At 45.6% G+C, this 13,944-nt stretch overlaps 1 long non-coding RNA gene across 1 annotated transcript in view; it reads right to left on the bottom strand.

Moving 5' to 3' along the window:
- LOC126425289 (uncharacterized) overlaps positions 1-13,944 on the bottom strand; it is a 166,637-nt gene that overhangs the window by 77,084 nt on the left and 75,609 nt on the right. Inside the window, exon 2 of the long non-coding RNA XR_007576278.1 lies at positions 5,525-5,573. This is a non-coding gene — a long non-coding RNA (uncharacterized LOC126425289). The remainder of the gene's footprint in view (positions 1-5,524; positions 5,574-13,944) is intronic.

The following is a 13,944-nucleotide window of genomic DNA, read 5'->3' as shown; positions in this document are numbered from 1 at the left end:
CTGACCAAAAGTCTTGTTCCTCCTGCCACTGAGCTTCACTAATTCCCACTATATCTAACTTTAACCTGTCCATTTCCCTTTTTAAATTTTCTAACCTACCTGTCCGATTAAGGGATCTGACATTCCACGCTCCGATCCGTAGAACCCCAGTTTTCTTTCTCCTGATAACGACGTCCTCCTGAGTAGTCCCCGCCCAGAGATCCGAATGGGGGACTATTTTACCTCCGGAATATTTTACCCAAGAGGACGCCATCATCATTTAACCATACAGTAAAGCTGCATGCCCTCGGGAAAAATTATGGCTGTAGTTTCCCCTTGCTTTCAGCCGTTCGCAGTATCAGCACAGCAAGGGCGTTTTGGTGAGTGTTACAAGGCCAGATCAGTCAACCATCGAGACTGTTGTTACCCCTGCAACTACTGAAAAGGCTGCTGCCCCTCTTCAGGAACAACACGTTTTTCTGGCCTCTCAACAGAGAACCCTCCGTTGTGGTTGCACCTACGGTACGGCCATCTGTATCGCTGAGGCACGCAAGCCTCCCCACCAACGGCAAGGTCCATGATTCATGGGGGACAGTGTTCGTAAAAGATTATAAATGAAAAGTAACCAGTTTAGAAAAACGATATTCCCCCAGAAAACATATACTACGTTCCGCCTTTGGTGTGCACCCACAGAGATTTTGGAAAGCCGGCGCCCTAGTGTGCGGTGCGGTCTCTGTGGCTGGCTCGGCTACCCACTCACCCACCCGCGCGCGAGGTTTGCGTCCTTCGTTGGAAAACGTGACACAGCCGCCAGCACGAGTGAGCCTAGCCTGGACTGGCCTGGCCTGCTGCCACAGATGCTGGAGAAAGCCGACGTCTGTTCGCAGGAACGCCGGTGCTCGCTACTCGCAGCGATCGTAAACCTCGGGTCGCTCGCTACTGACAATGTGTGCGCAGCGCGCCTGGATCACTGCATCAGGCCGCTAAATAGCGAAATCCACGTGGGCCATTAAATTTCAAGAGTGGAACCGCATAACTTGTGTTTCTTATTCTTCGTTTAATACGAGGAACGTTCAATAATTCGTGGAGGTATGTTCTGTCAACGTAACTAATTGAAGGCAATTTGTTTAATGTCATACGCGTTTCGCTTCTTTTATTTGAGGAGCATCTTCAGTGGCCTGTAATATATGTTTCTTTACACATATAATATACGAGGGGCGTTCAGAAAGTAAGCTCCGATCGGTCGCGAAATGGAAACGACTATGAAAATCCGATAAAGCTTTGCACAGATGTGTTGGGTAGTGTATCTAGCATAACCCCAGTTAGCATCACGTCGCTCTTCTCATTTCTGAGCTCGCAGTGAGTGCGTAAAGATGTCTAGAAAATAGTGTCTGCCGCCAAGTACGAGGGCCTGGTGAGAAATTTCGCCTGAAGCTATGCAGCTAACATTACATAACTGTCGTGCTGTTTCGTCTTCACGACAATTCTCAGCCGCATTCTGCAGGGGCAATGAAGATGCTCCTGCATCGTTTTCAAATGGAAATGTTAGATTACCCACAATACAGTCCGCAATTGTCTCCCCCTGAGTTTCATCTCTGGTCACATGAACCGCTGTCTTTGAAGACAACATTTTGACACAGACAACGAGGTGTAGGCCAGCGTGGAGAATTGGCGGAAAGCACTGGCGGCTGCCTTCTATGATGAGGCTGTTGAAAAGTTGGTACAATGCTATGACAAAAGTCTAAGTCAGAACGGCGACTACGTAGAAAAGTAGCTGAAAGGTGTAGCTAATTGTTACAAGTAAAACATTTCTGATGTTCACTGTGGTTTCAATTTGGCAATCAATCGGAGCTTACTTTCTGAACAGGCCTCGTATGTATTATGTGGTAGTGCAATATGTTACTATATTACATTTTGTCATGGTTTTCCAATGTTTTTAAGCTTAGAATCAAGTTTTGTAGCACAAATTTCGTGGTGTGAAATTATCGTTGTTAGCCAATTTATGTGGTAGCCAATTTATGTGGTCCTGGAGATGTGTTCATTAGTCTCCGTGTTCCTGTTGGTCGAAGCCAGCCGGTGTGGCCGTGCGGTTCTAGGCGCTTCAGTCTGGAACCGCGTGACCGCTACGGTCGCAGGTTCGAATCCTGCCTCGGGCATGGATGTGTGTTATGTCCTTAGGTTAGTTAGGTTTAAGTAGTTCTAAGTTCTAGGGGACTGATGGCCACAAATGTTAAGTCCCATAGTGCTCAGAGCCATTTGAACCATTTTTTTGTTGGTCGATTTTCGGCGTACTTTCACACACATTTGATTCAACACATCGTTTACATGACTTACACTTTATATTTTGTGTTCAACATGTGTGTGTTTTCGCTGTGTATTGTTGGCAACTGTCTGTGCGTTTCTCTCTCTCGCTTTTTGTTTGTGTCTTGCGTGTGGTTTGACATTTTCATTTGTTGTGTGTGTGTGTGTGTGTGTGTGTTTGTGTGCGTGTGTGTGTGTGTGTGTGTGTGTGTGTGAGAGAGAGAGAGAGAGAGAGAGAGAGAGAGAGAGAGAGAGAGAGAGAGAACGAGAAAGAGAGAAAGAGAAAGAGAGAGAGAGAGAGAAGTGGAGGAGTGGAAGTTTAATTAATTATTTATTCTGGCTACACTCTCTAAAGTGTAAATCATGTATGTGATGTGTTAAATGAAATGTGGGTGAAAGAACGCCAAAAGTCGATCAACTGCAGCATGGAGAATAATGAACATATCTGCAGTACCAACCAAATGGGCTAACAACGCTGGAACTCGTAGGTAACAGAACGGAAATGTCACATCACGAAATTTGTGTTTAAAAAGTTGATTGTAACCTTAAAAACAAGAGACGAACAGGACAAAATGTAACATAGTAACATATTGTAACTACCACATAATACATTTATTATATGTACAAAATGAAAAATGTATTACAGGCCACTGAAGATGCTTCACAAATAAAAGAGGCGAAACACTTATGGCAATAAACAAACTGCCTTCAAACGGTTCAAATGGCTCTGAGCACTACGGGACTTAACTTCTGAGGTCATCAGTCCCCTAGAACTTAGAACTACTTAAACGTAACTAACCTAAGGACATCACACACATCCATGCCGGAACCGCTCGGCCACGCTGGCCGGCAAACTGCCTTCAATTAAAATGGGCGTCTTATTATTTATTAATACACATTTTTTAACCTGATCTCCAAAACAGTTACCACAAACTTCTTTCAGCAAAACCAAATTTTACCAATTTGTCGGGTGAGGACCCGGTATGTTAAGCGATATCGATTCCTCCAAACCTTTATTGTATGATTAGAAAATTGCGGAACAATCACTGGAAGCAGATACTTCCATATCCAGAAGTATGCGTAGGGAGCTATTTGAAGCGGAACGACCACACGAAATTAGTCGCGATTAAGGCAGATGCTAGACTTTCATTGAAATAATTATGAGCAACGTAGTCCATCAACAATGGAAGTAGCTTACAAAACACTCTTTCCATCAATACTTGAACACTGATCATCAGTATGGGGGTTCGTACCAGATACGACTGACGGAGGAAATAAAGAAGTTCCAAAGAAGAGCAACACGTTCCCTTACAGGTTTGTTCAGTAGGTGTCACGGAGGCGCTTAGCCAAATCATGTGGCAGACGCTCCAAGAGAGGCGTTCCGCACCATGCCTATCAAGCACCATCTGTACACATTTAGAATATAAGCTAAACGATTAGCACACTCGTAAATGACGCTAGCTGGCATTTTTTGATCAAAACACTTCCGCTGGGAACTAATGTTTGGGGCAACTAACATGGCGGACGTCGGCTTCAAATTTGTGACAGCAACTTTCCTTCTTATACGCCATTTACAGCCACATCTGTATTCCGCAAGACTTCTTACGGTGTGTGGCGGAGGGTACTTTGTGTAGCGGTGTGACATTCCTCTTCTCCTGTCAACCTGATGGTTCCTTTCGCGAGATATTCGTAGGAGGAATCAATATACACCACTGGCCACCAAAATTGCTACACCACGAAGATGACGTGCTACAGACGCTAAATTTAACCGACAGGAAGAAGATGCTGTGATATGCAAATGGTTAGCTTTTCAGAGCATTCACACAAGGTTGGCGCCGGTGGCGACACCTACAACGTGCTGACATGAGGAAAGTTTCCAACCGATTTCCCACACACAAACAGCAGTTGACTGGCGTTGCCTGGTGAAACGTTGTTGTGATGCCTCGTGTGAGGAGGAGACATGAGTACCATCACGTTTCCTACTTTGATAAAGGTCGGATTGCAGCCTATCGCGATTGCGGTTTATCGTATCGCGACATTGCTGCTCGCGTTGGTCGAGATCCAATGACTGTTAGCAGAATATGGAATCGGTGGGTTCAGGAGGGCAATACGGAAAGCCGTGCTGGATCCCAACGGCCTCGTATCACTAGCAGTCGAGATGACAGGCATCTTATGCGCATGGCTGTAACGGATCGTGCAGCCACGTCTCGATCCCTTAGTCAACAGATGGGGACGTTTGCAAGACAACAACCATCTACACGAACAGTTCGACGACGTTTGCAGCAGCATGGACTATCAGCTCGGAGACCATGGCTGCGGTTACCCTTGACGCTGCATCACAGACAGAAGCGCCTGCGATGGTGTACTCAACGACGAACCTGGGAGCACGAATGGCAAAACGTCATTTTTTCGGATGAATCCAGGTTCTGTTTACAGCATCATGATGGTCGCATCCGTGTTTGGCGACATTGGAAGTGTGTATTCGTCATCGCCATACTGACGTATCATCTTGCGTGATGGTATGGGGTGCCATTGGTTACACGTCTCGGTCACCTCTTGTTCGCATTGACGGCACTTTGAACAGTGGACGTTACATTTCAGATGTGTTACGACCCGTGGCTCTACCCTTCATTCGATCCCTGCGAAACCCCACATTTCAGCAGCATAATGCACGACCGCATGTTGCAGGTCCTGTACGAACCTTTCTGGATACAGAAAATGTTCGACTGCTGCCCTGGCCAGCACATTCTTCAGATCCCTCACCAATTGAAAACTTATGGTCAATGGTGGCCGAGCAACCGGCTTGTCACAATACGCTGGCCACTACTCTTGATGAACTGTGGTATCGTGTTGAAGCTGCGTGGGCAGCTGTACCTGTATAGTACATCCAAGCTCTGACTGAATGCCCAGGCGTATCAAGGCCGTTATTACGGCCACAGGTGGTTGTTCTGGGTACTCATTTCTCAGGATCTACGCACCCAAAATGCGTGAAAATGTAATCACTTGTCAGTTGTAGTATAATATATTTGTCCAATGAATACCCGTTTACCATCTGCATTTCTTCTTGGTGTAGCAATTTTAATGGCCAGTAGTGTATACACAAATTTTACGGAGATATACAGTAGGAATTGTAAGAATAGTTTTATTCGCTCCACAACTAATCCTTCACAACTTTTTCACCTTTGTAGAAATGAAGTAATTACGGTAAGTAGGTTTATTTGTACGTAGGGAGAGTTGTACTTACCGAATAACAAAAGTTCAAGTCGCTTGCAAGTGCGCGTCTCCCCTCTTTCCTGCAAACACAAATTTTCGTTTTTACACAACAGTAATAACATTCCTCATGAAATGCACGCTACACAAATTACTAAATGTTGAATTAAAAAAAATGAAATTAGACAGGTTGTCGGGCTGATGTTATTCAGTAGCCCCAAATTGTCGACATGGAAAGGGAGCAAAGCCAATTTTTTAATTCAACACTATTTTATTGTGTTGTTATTTTTAGACCAATTAGTAACCGGAATGTAATAGCAAATTTGCTGCAAGAAATAAAACATATAGAGTGAAACGGGAATAATGGTAGATACTTTAATGTCTGGTACCTTAATATGGACACACATTAGTGTGTTGGTTGCTTTCTCTCTGCATCGAAAAGTCTTGCCGAAGACATATCACTCAATTTACAACCTCATGTTTTCTGCGTGGTTGTAACTGCACCACTAAGTGGCAACCTCTTTCAGTACAGACTAACCATTTGGCGTTCATCCATCTATACTTGTTAACCTGACTACTGCCCAGGGAAAAATAAGCATTAATGGCTTGATTAGTTTCGTCTTTCACAAATACTCTTCAAGCACAAGACATTTGTAATCTTCTTTGCATGAAGTTGATGACGATGTTTGGCTTGTGAGGCCCCCAACTGCGCGGTTATCAGAGCCTGTACAAAGTCCCAAGTCTAATTTCTTTTGACAATTCAATCTACTCACTCTCATAAATGACGATGATGATGATGAAGACAACACAAACACAGAGTCCCCGGACAGAGAAGATCCCCAACCGGACAGGGAATCGAACCCCGGACCCCGTGATCCAGAGGCAGCAACGCCAGCCACTAGACTTCGAGCAGCGGACTCCTTTACATGAAGATAATTTGTATATATGAAGATGGTATCTGTTCTTTCGAACATGTCCGAAAGAACAGATACCATATATATATATATATATATATATATATATATATATATATATATATATATATATATAGTTGAGGCTCACCGGCCATTTGACCATGTTCTTCTGTGCGGATGCACAAACAGTGCCCAAACTTTTACGGGAATCGGCGGTAAAGCCGCGAGAAATAAGTATGATGGACAGGAGCAGTATGAATATCGTGCGGGACAGTAAGTTGCGAATGTGGGTCTCACGGGAGGCGTGCCAGAGATAAGCCCCTGCAGTCGCACTATCCTCTGTGACCTCGGCAAGCCGGCACGGTAGCTCAGCGTGTTCGGTCAGAGGGTTTAGCTACCGTCTGTAGTAAAAAACTGAGTGAATGGGTCAACGAATAACTTAAACGAGTGTCATCGGACGTCCGCCACGAACAAATTCAACGAACAATGTAACAATATAGAACAAAATGAGATGGCTAGAGTGTCTGGCATGTAAGAAGGAGATCCCGGGTTCGAGTCCCGGTCGGGGCACACATTTTCAACTGTCCCCGTTGACTTATATGAACTACAGCTACAGTATGCAGCTAAGGGTATTCATTTCATTGTAAGATAATTTGGGACAGGAACGTGATAGCAATAATAGCGTTTTTTCATAGCAGTTGATGGAAATAAACTAGGATTTTTGACATTTATTTTAGTTTTGTCGTGTATTTGCTAATAGGTAAATTGCCAGCTTGCACCTACACGATGAAGCGAACCTTGTACAAGCAGCGTCCACACTGGCTCTTTGCGCCTCATTACGACTCAAATCGTACATAGCCTATGTGGAATAATCGACTAACAAACGCTAGAGTAAAAGAAAAAATAATAATATTAATAAATTTCTCGAACTCGACTGTCCGTTAAAAAATTTAAGAAGTTTGCAGCAGAAACGTCAGTCGGTGACGAGTTTCATACATTAATAACGACAATACACATCACTGTTATCTATTTTATGTATTTCTTAGATTACGAGTTGTGGTTAAGTTTCTTTTCAAGTGGACGCTGAATATCATGTAGAATCATCTACACTGACTCAGACGAACTCATTAAGCAAGTAGATCGCTGCGTGAAGCGATCATACCTTGGCCGTCTACTCGTCGTAACAAGACCGACAACCATAAATGTCAGACGACACGAAAAATAAATAGACGTAGCTCAGTGTAGGGATAGCGTTTCTGCTCGCCTAGCGACACGGCTCAAGGCGAACCATGTGTGACATTGAGGTATACAGTAACTGGTCAGGCGTTGGCAACACCTCACTACACTCAGAGCGGGTCGGAATTAGTCGCTCCTACACTTGGCACGCACTCTGCTTTCTCCTGCGTTGTGGTACCGCGAAACGAAAGTTAACAGCTGAGTCTGCTTCGTATGTGCTACACTTCCCAACAGTAAACACACACACACAAGGGTACAATAAATATTACAGAAAACACAGTTGTCCTTTTGTTCTGCCTGTCACTGACAAGCGGACGCTCCATACTGTAAATCACCGATTTTGATGCGCTTCAAATATGTTATACAGACACTTACCCTACCTCGCCATCCGGTTTTTTCGCGACGGGCTTTGGTTTTTAAGAACATCGATTTTGAAGTTCACTGCGCGCTTTGTTTACCCGTAACATTAGATACATTGCGAGCAAGTCAGCGTAGCGCAGCGGTAAAGGTTCGCGGCTACCGCGCTGGAGGTACCGTGTTCGAATCCTCCTCCTATATGTTTTTTTTATGTATGCAAGAACCGTCCGGAAAATTTGGTCCTAACGTTCAAAAACGAGTAGACGAATTAACTGGGAACTACAGAAATGTAGTCGTGTCCTGCACGAAATGCGGGAAGTTCACGAAACTGGTGTACGAAGAATTTTTGCGTTCTGTAATTCTTCCGTACGTGGGACAGAATTTTTTTTTTTTTGTATATTATCGATTCGTGGGGAGGGCAAACCGATTCAACTTTATACGATATTCACTGATGAAAGGAAAGCGAGCACCTGCAGCCTAAAAGTGGTCCCACCAAAGTGCACTCCTTATTGCCAGTCCTGCGATGTTTATTTTTACCGACAGGTGAAAATCTTCACGAAAATTATTCAGAATGTTCCCGACTTGATGAAAGACAATAGGGATATCGCTTGTAGAGAAGATTCGATAAAACTACATTCGCTAATCCTACATCAATTCAGCGCACCTAATTTTGAAAGCATGAATAGATACGAATGGTTCGCATCGAAATTAGCGGATGAAAGAGAAATCTTTTTGAATGCAAAAGAATTGTGTTTCCTCGGTACCGCTCATGAAGAAACCGTGCACCTGCAAAACGTTTGCTTTCATAAAATGCGAGTGGTGCTGCGAAAATTTATGCTTCGGTTGTTTCTATGATCAGTTCAAAATGGCTCTGAGCACTATGGGACTTGACATCTGAGGTGATCAGTCCCCTAGAACTTAGAACTACTTAAACCTAACTAACTTAAGGACATCACACACATCCATGCCCACGGCAGGATTCGAACCTGCGACTGTAGCGGTCGCTCGGTTCCAGACTGAAGCGTCTAGAACCGCTCGGCCACTTCGGCCGGCTATGATAAGTATAACCCACAATATTGTTCCGGCACATCTAGCAATATGGACCATGAAAAATAAGATTTTGTAATATTGTATGACAGAAAAAATTAATAACTGAATATATCTTTATAATTTCGCACACCTTACACTGTTTGTTGCTATTCTTTGAAACAAAATTGAAAAATTCGGTCGATTTAAAAAAAAAAAAGTACGCGAGCAGGATTCGAACACGGTACCTCCACCGCGGTAGGCGTGAACCTTCACCGTTGCGGTACGCTGACTTGCTTGGAATATATGTGATGTTACGGGTATGCAAAGTGCGCAGTGAACTTCAAAATCGATTTTCTCAAAAACCAAGGCCCGTCGCTAACAAACCGGATGGCGAGGTACTCAGGGTAAGTGCCCCTACAACATAATTGAAGCGCATCAAAATCCGTGATTTACAGTATGGAGGGTCCCCTTGTCAGTGTTGATGTTCGGTCACTAAAACAGGTAGCCAGCCTGCTGTCACTGGATGATTGCGAAACGGGAAAATAAAAGGAAAGAATTTTGCTGTCACTAAACCGTAATGGCCGATAAAGTTTCCGTCGTTCCTGGAGCGCACACGGAAGTAATGAAAAAGTCATGGGACAGAGATATGCAGACGGCGATGCTATCGCGTACGGAAGGTACAAAAGGGCAGCGTGTTGCCGGAGATGTCATTTGTACTCAGGCGATCCCTGTAAAAAGATTTCCGACCTGTTTATGACCGCACGACGGACGTTAACACGTTAACAGAGTCTGAACGTACACTCCTGGAAATTGAAATAAGAACACCGTGAATTCATTGTCCCAGGAAGGGGAAACTTTATTGACACATTCCTGGGGTCAGATACATCACATGATCACACTGACAGAACCACAGGCACATAGACACAGGCAACAGAGCATGCACAATGTCGGCACTAGTACAGTGTATATCCACCTTTCGCAGCAATGCAGGCTGCTATTCTCCCATGGAGACGATCGTAGAGATGCTGGATGTAGTCCTGTGGAACGGCTTGCCATGCCATTTCCACCTGGCGCCTCAGTTGGACCAGCGTTCGTGCTGGACGTGCAGACCGCGTGAGACGACGCTTCATCCAGTCCCAAACATGCTCAATGGGGGACAGATCCGGAGATCTTGCTGGCCAGGGTAGTTGACTTACACCTTCTAGAGCACGTTGGGTGGCACGGGATACATGCGGACGTGCATTGTCCTGTTGAAACAGCAAGTTCCCTTGCCGGACTAGGAATGGTAGAACGATGGGTTCGATGACGGTTTGGATGTACCGTGCACTATTCAGTGTCCCCTCGACGATCACCAGTGGTGTACGGCCAGTGTAGGAGATCGCTCCCCACACCATGATGCCGGGTGTTGGCCCTGTGTGCCTCGGTCGTATGCAGTCCTGATTGTGGCGCTCACCTGCACGGCGCCAAACACGCATACGACCATCATTGGCACCAAGGCAGAAGCGACTCTCATCGCTGAAGACGACACGTCTCCATTCGTCCCTCCATTCACGCCTGTCGCGACACCACTGGAGGCGGGCTGCACGATGTTGGGGCGTGAGCGGAAGACGGCCTAACGGTGTGCGGGACCGTAGCCCAGCTTCATGGAGACGGTTGCGAATGGTCCTCGCCGATACCCCAGGAGCAACAGTGTCCCTAATTTGCTGGGAAGTGGCGGTGCGGTCCCCTACGGCACTGCGTAGGATCCTACGGTCTTGGCGTGCATCCGTGCATCGCTGCGGTCCGGTCCCAGGTCGACGGGCACGTGCACCTTCCGCCGACCACAGGCGACAACATCGATGTACTGTGGTGACCTCACGCCCCACGTGTTGAGCAATTCGGCGGTACGTCCACCCGGCCGCCCGCATGCCCACTATACGCCCTCGCTCAAAGTCCGTCAACTGCACATACGGTTCACGTCCACGCTGTCGCGGCATGCTACCAGTGTTAAAGACTGCGATGGAGCTCCGTATGCCACGGCAAACTGGCTGACACTGACGGCGGCGGTGCACAAATGCTGCGCAGCTAGCGCCATTCGACGGCCAACACCGCGGTTCCTGGTGTGTCCGCTGTGCCGTGCGTGTGATCATTGCTTGTACAGCCCTCTCGCAGTGTCCGGAACAAGTATGGTGGGTCTGACACACCGGTGTCAATGTGTTCTTTTTTCCATTTCCAGGAGTGTATAATGGTAGCTGGAGCTAGAAGCATACGACATTCCATTTTGGAAATTGGTTCAGATTTCAATATTCCAAGATGAACAGTGTCAAGAGGAGCCCGAGAGTATCAAATTTCAGGTATTACTTCTCACCGCGGACAAGGCTGTGGCCGAGAGTCTTCACTTAACGACCGAGAACAGCGGTGTTTCAGTAGAGTAGGCAGCGCTAACGGATCAGCAGCACTACGTGAAATAACCGCAGAAATCTGCGTGGGACGTACGACTAACGTATCCGTTAAGACAGTGCGGCGAAATTTGGCGTTCACGTGCTGTGGCAGCAGACGACCGATGTGAGTGCCTTTCCTGACAGCACGGCATTGCCTGCAGCCCCTCTACCGCGATCTTGACCATATCAGTTGGAACCTAGAAGACTGGAAAAACATGGCCTGGTCAGATGAGTCCCGATTTCAGTTGTTTGAAGCTGACGGTAGAGTTAGTGCAAACCGCCGGCCAGTGTGGCCGAGCGGTTCTATGCGCTTCAGTCTGGAACCGCGTGACCGCTACGGTCGCAGGTTCGAATCCTGCCTCGAGCATGGACGTGTGTGAGGCCCTTAGGTTAGTTAGGTTTAAGTAGTCCTAGGGTACTGATGACCTCAGAAGTTAAGTCCCATGGTGCTCAGTGCCATTTGAACTTTTTTTTTTGGTAGTGCAGACCCACGAAGCCATGGACCCAGGTTCTCAACAAAACACTGTGGAAATTGGTGGTGACTCTGTAATGGTGTGAACTGTGATTAGATGGAATGGTATGCCACTTCTGGATGTTCGACTACTTGGTGACCATTTGCAGCCATTCAGGGACGCGATGTATCCAAACATCAACGGAATTTCTGTGGATGACAATGCGAAATGTCACTGGGCCAACATTCTGTGAACTTCGAGCGAATGGTTTGGCCACCCAGGTCACCCGACATCAGTCCCATAGAACTTTTACGGGACACAATCGAAAGATCAGTTCATGCATAAAATCCTGCACCGACAACACTTACGCAATTATAGATTGCTATGGAGGCAGCTGTTTTCCTATTTGGGGAGCAAAATTACTGATGGTGGTCGAAGTAGAGAGGATATAAAATGTATACTGGTAGTGGCAAGGAAAGCGTTTCTCAAGAACAAAAATTTGTTAACATCGAGTATAGACTTAAGTGGCAGAAAGTATTTTCGGACATCTACATCTACATGGATACTCTCCAAATCACATTTGCGTGCCTGGCAGAAGGTTCATCGAACAACCTTCACAATTCTCTATTATTCCAATCTCGTATAGCACGCGGAAAGAACGAGTACCTATATCTTTCCGTACGGGCTCTGATTTTTCTTATTTTGTCGTGGTGATCGTTCCTCCCTATGTAGGTCGGTGTCAACAAAATATTTACTCATTCGAAGGAGAAAGTTGCGATTGGAATTTCGTGAGAAGATTCCGGCGCAACGAAAAGCGCCTTTCTTTTAATAATGTCCAGCCCAAATCCTGTATCATTTCTGTGACACTCTCTCCTCTATTTCGCGATAATACAAAACGTGCTGCCCTTCTTTGAACTTTTTCGATGTACTCCGTCAGTCCTATCTGGTAAGGATCGCACACCGCGCAGCAGTATTCTAAAAGAGGACGGACAAGCGTAGTGTAGGCAGTCTCCTCAGTAGATCTGTTAGATTTTCTGAGTGTCCTGCCAATAAAACGCAGTCTTTGCTTAGCCTTCCCCACAACATTTTCTATACATTCCTTCCAATTTAAGTTGTTCGTAACTGCAATACCTAGGTATTTAGTTGAATTTACGGCTTTTAGATTAGACTTATTTACCGTGTAACCGAAGTTTAACGAATTCCTTTTAGCACTCATGTGGATGACTTCACACTTTTCGTTATTTAGGGTCAATTGTAAACCTTCGCACCATTCAGATATCTTTTCTAAATCGTTTCGCAGTTTGTTTTGATCTTCTGATCACTTTATTTGTGGATAAACGACAGCGTCATCTACAAAAACCTAAGACGGGTGCTCAGATTGTCCCCCAAATCGTTTATATAGATAAGGAACAGCAAAGGACCTATAACACTACCTTGGGAAACTCAATAAATCACTTCTGTTTTACTCGATGACTTTCCGCCATGACAGTATTTGCATGGAGTTTAACCATGTATGCAAGTGAAACATGGGCGATAACCACGTAGTTTAGGCGAAAAGAGAATAGAAGCTTTAGAAATGTGGTGCTACAGAAGAATGCTGAAGATTAGGTGGGTAGATGACGTAACTAATGAGGAGGTACTGAATAGAAATGGGGAGAAGAGGAATTTGTGGCACAACTTGACTAGAAGAAGGAATTGGTTGGTTGGACATGTTCTGAGCCATCAAGAGATCACGAGTTTAGTACTGGAGGGAAGCGTGGAGGGTAAAAATCCTAGAGGGAGACCAAGAGATGAATGCATTACGCAGATTCAGAAGGATGTATGTTGCAGTAGTTACTTGGAGATTAAGAAGCTTGCACAGGGTAGAGTAGCGTGGAGAGCTGCATCAAACCAGACTTTGGACTGAAGACCACAACAACAACATGGAGGCAGCATGGCTGAATATTTTTGCAGTGGACTTACAACTACTTGTTGAATACATGCCACGTCTGGTAGCAAAAGGACGTCCAACCCTATGTCAGAAGATATCCCACGACTTTTGTACCT

This window comes from Schistocerca serialis, chromosome 10 (genome assembly GCF_023864345.2).
Source record: "Schistocerca serialis cubense isolate TAMUIC-IGC-003099 chromosome 10, iqSchSeri2.2, whole genome shotgun sequence".
NCBI lineage: Eukaryota > Metazoa > Arthropoda > Insecta > Orthoptera > Acrididae > Schistocerca > Schistocerca serialis.
The sequence above is the reverse complement of the archived record's forward strand: the minus strand, read 5'-3'. Positions and strand labels throughout refer to the sequence as shown.